This window comes from Rhinopithecus roxellana, chromosome 12 (assembly GCF_007565055.1).
Source record: "Rhinopithecus roxellana isolate Shanxi Qingling chromosome 12, ASM756505v1, whole genome shotgun sequence".
NCBI lineage: Eukaryota > Metazoa > Chordata > Mammalia > Primates > Cercopithecidae > Rhinopithecus > Rhinopithecus roxellana.
The window spans coordinates 22,586,268-22,592,712 of NC_044560.1; positions in this window are offsets into that span (position 1 = coordinate 22,586,268).

Below are 6,445 nucleotides of genomic sequence, written 5' to 3' on the forward strand. Positions count from 1 at the left end.
TATACAAATAGTATTTTCACTATAAAAGACATGCTTCAAAGGGTAGAAATACAGACACGCAGAGTAAACCAAAGGAGAATTGGGGCAGGCATATGAATATTTCAAGGTGAGAAGCATTGTGACAGTCTGTAAATGTACATACACATATACGCACCCAACGAGGCTCAAACATTCATTCGGCAGCGATGGATAGAACAGGTCGAAATAAATCGCTGTCATGAGTGATTTGAATGTACGTTTTACAAAAACCAATAGGTTGGCCGGCCGTGGTGGCTCACGCCTGTAATCCTAGCACTTTGGGAGGCCGAGACGGGTGGATCACGAGGTCAGGAGATCGAGACCATCCTGGCTAACACGGTGAAACCCCGTCTCTACTAAAAAATACAAAAACTAGCCGGGCGAGGTGGCGGCGCCTGTAGTCCCAACTACTCGGGAGGCTGAGGCAGGAGAATGGTGGGAACCCGGGAGGCGGAGCTTGCAGTGAGCTGAGATCCGGCCACTGCACTCCAGCCCAGGCGATAGAGCGAGACTCCGTCTCAAAAAAAAAAAAAAAAAAAAAAAAAAAAAAAAACAATAGGTTAAGAAGGTGCGCTTTATAAAAACCCATTGGTTAAGCAAGTAAGTTAGCAACGATAACCTGAATAAGCTTGAACACACATGGTACATCTGTATTTATCCTTACGTGTTTACTGTATTGACGTACACATACCTTTCAGTGTAACAATATGTATGAAGTTAAGGGGTACATGTGCAGTTTTGTTGCATGTACATATCGCATGGTGGAAAAGTCTGGGCTTTAGTGTTACCATTACTGAATAGTGTACATATCTGCCCATGAAGTAATTTCTCATCCCTCCCACCCTTCCAGTCTCCAGTGTCTGTTATTCCACTCTCTGTCTGTCTGTACATGTTATTTAGCTCTCACATACAAAGGAGAGCATGCAGTATTTGACTTTGTTTCTGGGTTATTTCACCTAAGATAGTGGTCTTCAGTTCCATCCATGTTGCTGGAACAGTCACGATTTCATTCTTTTTTATGACTGAGTAGTCATCTATGGTGTGTGTGTGCATGCAAACAGTGCATGTCCATACTACATGGAATGTGTATATATATATGTACAATTCACACATGCGCGTGCACACACACACCTCCACACACCACATCTTCATCCAGTCATCCACTGATGGACACAGGTTAGTTCCCCATCTTTGCTAGTGTGAACAGTACTGTGATAAACACACAAGTGTGAGCATCCTTGTGATATAATGAATTCCTTTCCTTTGCATAGATGCCCTGTGGTGGGATTGCTGGATCGAATGGGATTACTATTTTTAGTTATTTGAGAAAAACCATAGCATTTTCCATATAGGCTAAGCGAGTTCACATTCCCACCAACAGTGTATAAGCATTTCCTTTTGTCTGCATCCTCAACAACTTGTTATATTTTTTGACATTTTAATAATAGCCATTCTGACAGTGTGAGATGATATTGTGGTTTTATTTTTAATTTTTTGGGGACAGGGTCTCACTCTGTCACCCATGTTGGAGTGCAGTGGCACCATCTCGACTCACTGCAACCTCTGCTTCCCAGGTTCAAGCTGTCCTCCCACTTTAACCTCCCAGGAAGCTAACTACAGTTGTGAGCCACCATGCCCGGCTAATTTTTGTATTTTCTTTTTGTAGAGACGGAATTTTGCCATGTTGCCCAGGTGGTCTCGAACTCCTGAGCTCATGTGATCTGACCGCCTCAGCTTTCCAAAGTGCTGGGATCACAGGTGCGAACCACTGCACTCGGCCTCATTGTGGCTTTAATTCACGTTTCTCTGATGATGAGTGATACTCACACTTAGATTTCTGTGTATAAACTTTACATTCAGCAAGTGGAGAATAATGGAATGCTTAAGAAAACCAAAATTTCCTTCTTTGAAGACTAAGAAGCAAGAAAACACCTGGCAAGACTGATTTTTTAAACACAAGAGAAAAAAATACAGAAGAATCAACTGCAGACACAATAGAGAAGAAGGCATAAAAATTGTGAGCAACTATCTACCAATCACTTGGAAAACACTTAGAAAAATGATAAACTGGGGGAAAAATGCCGAGACTGGTGTAAGTAAAGGTTACAATTGCAAATCAGGTGGTGGCCTAAGAAGAGAGAAGGAGCCACGGGAGAGGGACTCCTCCCTCTGCTCAGCCCCAGGAATCCTGGCACAGCTGTAGCATGCATGGTTACACCAGGTGTACACCACACGCTTGTCAACCAGGACTCGTTCCAGAGATTTTAAATGGCGGAAAAACAGCTCATCTCATCCCACAAAGGCAGCGGAAACTTGGTTCTAAAACCAAGAGAGGACAGTAACAAGGAAAGATAACTGCAGACTCATTCCATGCAGGCAAAAATCCTAAATCAAATATTAGCTATCCAAATAGGAGTATTTTAGCAAGAACACTGACCTGACCAAATGGACCAGATCGAAATCAAGGACAATTTCACATCAGAAGATGCGTCGGTGCATTTGGGTGAGAAGAGAAATCAGATGACTGTATTGATGGCAGCAGAAAGAACGTTGGACAGAGTTCAATGCCTGTTTGGGACAGAAATTCTTGGAAACCTGCCAAAGGACCTTTTTAAATAGTGGTTAGGTGCAAATGTCATGTTTAGGGGAGAAACCGATGAATTCAGGTCTGTCCAAAAGATGCCGCCCAGAAGGGCCTGCCGTGCCCACTGGGGTGATGGTTGTCTGGTCCTGCTATACCTCCTCCCAGCCTTCCACTCTTCACAGCCCTGCCGTGACATCCCCATCAGAGCACAAACTCCAGAGGCAGGGGCTTAGCTGCACACCTGGACCACCTGGAACTGGACCTGGGTAGAGCACGATGAGTGCTGTCACAAGAGTGAATAAAGTCAAATCAGAAGATGCTGGCATCAGCCTCGCTGCCCCCCACCGCCCCAGCAGAGCCCCAACGGCTGCAGGCAGTACCTTCAGACGAGGAGAAGCAACTCAGGTATGAGGATTCCAGAGGAAGACACACCTGCCGTGGTTCTCAGGGGACAAGATTCTCTCCACAGAAAACCCCAAAGTGTTAACAGACATTGTTACAGCTGATAAGAATTCAGCAAGGTTGGCAATAAAATCCTATAAATCATGGAAAATGTACAACATTTGCTTCAACACCAACAATAACCAACAAGAAAACTACAAAATTAGACACCGCTCAGCATCGCAACAAAACCTGTAAATCTACAGGAATGTATCTGGCAAAAGAATTTCTGGATTCTTTCAATTCTTCTAATAGAGTTTATAAAGACCTCAAAAGGCCTGAACAAATGACAACTGGAAGGCAAATGTGACATGAAAAACGTCACATTTTTCGCAGCTATGTCGGATGCGTTCCAGTTTGCTGGAAAGGCCTAGCAACGGAGCCCACAGGTGGCATCTGGTGGGCAACCTGCCATGTCTAAAACAAAGGTCTGGGGTCAAGAATGGCTGAGCCGAGCCGGAGGAGGATTGAGCTGAGCCGGAGAGGGAAGGACCTAGCCGAGCCGCAGAGGGGAGGAGATGGGCAGAATTCACAGAGACTCCACAGCCAAGGCCAAGTGTACAGAGAAGGCCCGTCCCGCCAAGACCAGAGATCTGCCCATCAAAACACTGGTCAACGGCTTACTCCCACCAGCAAAAGTTGGAGGCAGAGGGCTCTGAGTGAATGTGGGGTGAGGATCCCCCCAGGAACCACTGGGGTCCCAGGGCCAGCCCTGGAGCCGGCGGCAGTCCGGGCATTGGAGGCCCTGGGGCCCAGCCAGCAGTGCTTCTGCCAGACACCAGGTGGCGCGAGAGGAAGGCGTGCAGCAGTGGGGAAGGGGAGTGCCTGCAGAGGACACCGCCAGGGCGGGGCATGTTCCGGAATGTTCCAGAGGGGCCAGATGATCAGAGAGCCACTCAGATAGATCCTAAAACATGGTTGGGCAAGAGCAGGAACTAGGATGAGGTCATGTGAGTGCGCACCCGGTGTACAAATTCTCTGCCGGTCACAGGACAGCAGTAGGGGCTCTGTGGGCTGAGGACACACATGGCACACGGGACAGGGTGGTGGGGACATGGGGGTGGGATGGAGGGACATGCTTACTGTGGGACTCCAGATCTGACAGGTGACAGACCCAACTCCGTGCCTGTATAGACAGACTGGTGGCCTGGTCCCATCTCTGGCTGGACGGAGGGACCGGTGGCCTGTCCAGTCCCTGATGGTTGTCCTGGCCTAGCTGGGGCGGCCTCGCCCACCTGGCTTCTGTGCCCCTGTGAACCACACCCCCCTTGCTTGCACAGCCCTGGGAGAGGTTAGGTGATGCCTGTCTGGACCCAGCAATGTCACTCTATGCCCGCCCAAGGCTGGGCACTGAAGTTTGCCAAGATGAACCCCAGCCCTCGGCCTGGGCTGCCCCGAGCCTGGGCTATTCTGCCCTGGGTGGCCTTGGGGACGGGGCTTGGGTGCAGGGCCTCAGCAGCAGCCCCCTCCCACTGCCCTGCATTCACACAGCCCCCACGGCATCCCAGGCCAACCATGACCTGCAGGATGGGCTGGGACATCAAGCACTGCGGGCACCCTGGCACCCTACTCGGGGCACAGGACTTGTTGGCTAGAGGGGTGTCTTTAGAGCCCTGATAGCCCCCTGCAGTGGGGCCCACTGACCCCTGCGGTGGGAAGAGGGTCTTTGGGCCTCAGTTTCACCCCCTGCAACAGGAGGGTCTGGACCTACCCAGGCTATGCGGCTGCACAGGAGGGCTGGGCTAGGCGAGTCCTGCCTCCCGGGACCCCTCTCCCGCTGAGCCGGTGTGGCAGGAGCCCCCGCAGGACCCCTTTTATCTGGGGACTGTGGGCGGGGAAGTGTCCCTGGGTCCCAACACTGAAGTATGGGACGGGCTGAGGTTCCATGAGGAGAGTGAGCAAGAAGACCCCGGGGAGGGGTGGTCGTCCTGGGGGTCCAGGCGGGCTCTGTCCTGCTGAGGGGGCCATGGCACCCGGGCCAGTGAGGGCAGCACCCCAGGCTGAGCAGGGGCCCTCAGAGGGGCGTGAGCTGACACTGGTACTGGGGACAGGGCTACGCAAGTCTGTGGCCCCCTCTCCTGATGCCCCTCCTGCCCAGAGGTCTCGTCCCTGCCTGGGCCCCCACACCTCGTTGGCAGCCCAGGTCTGCGCTTCCTGACTCCAATTGGAGGGGTTCTTGTCCTGAGCAGGCATGAACCGGGCCCTGCCCCAGTTTCCCCAGATGCCCCCAACAGCCAGGCCGCTGCCACAGCAGGACAGCCACCCAGCCTGGGCCCGGACCCTGCCACAGCAGGACAGCCACCCAGCCTGGGCCCGGACCCTGCCGCAGCAGGACAGCCACCCAGCCTGGGCCCGGACCCTGCCGCAGCAGGACAGCCACCCAGCCTGGGCCCGGACCCTGCTGCAGCAGGACAGCCACCCAGCCTGGGCCCGGACCCCTCCCTGCAGGCTGAGCAGTATCATGCCCGCTGAAACGCAGGGGCTGCTGTAGCCACTTGCAGACGGAACAGAGGTGCAGAGGCTGAGTCACCTGCCCCAGGTCACATACGCGAGTGAGGTCACAGAGTCAGAGGCCAGGCTTTCCAGACCCACCTTGCTCCATGAGCTGAGCATGAACTTGGCAGTGAGAACCACCAGGAGGCTGCAGGGCAGCTGGGTTTACGCGAAAATGCTGCCCCCTGGCCACCACACACACGCACACAGAGACAGGCAGGCTAGCACATGTGCACACACCACATGCCAACACACATGCCCTGCCTTGGCTGCCAGTTTGCTCCCAGAGCAGCTCCAGGAAAAGCCCAGGGAGTAACCAGTTCACAGGCGGGATGGCGGAGGCTGGAGATGGCCATGCTGGGAGTGGAGGGGCTGGACCAATCTCAGGGGATTCTGTTCCCAGGTTCCTCCTCTTTCCCAGAGCCCTGGTTGTGCCCCACCCTGCGAGGTGGCCCAATGACCAAAGCCCTGCCCAGGACAGTCCTATGTGGGCTCTGAGCCTGGCCTGGGCCACTGCTGCTGCCCAAGGCCATGGAGGTGACTGGGAGAGGAGCTGGCCCTCCTCCCACTGCATGGCCCTCCAGACCTCGCCTCCTCCCCTGAGCCCTGGTCCAGCAGGCCGGGGCTGGGAGGAGCTCGTTCTCTCAGCCCACCCCACCTCTCATGCACCAGGTCCTGCAGCTGCCTCAGGCCTGGGAGGGACGGAGGGCAGACACCCATCACCATTTCTGGTTGGCATCTGGGGTAGATGAACCCCTGACTTTCCTGCAGAAGCCAAGGGCCCCAGACTCAGGAGGATCAGGGCAGATTCTCAGGTGTATGCTGGGTGCTCCCTCCCTAAGGACAGCATTACCCAAGCCCACAAAGGCAACGGGCATTGGCGTGGGACACACGAGGGCTGGCGTGGGC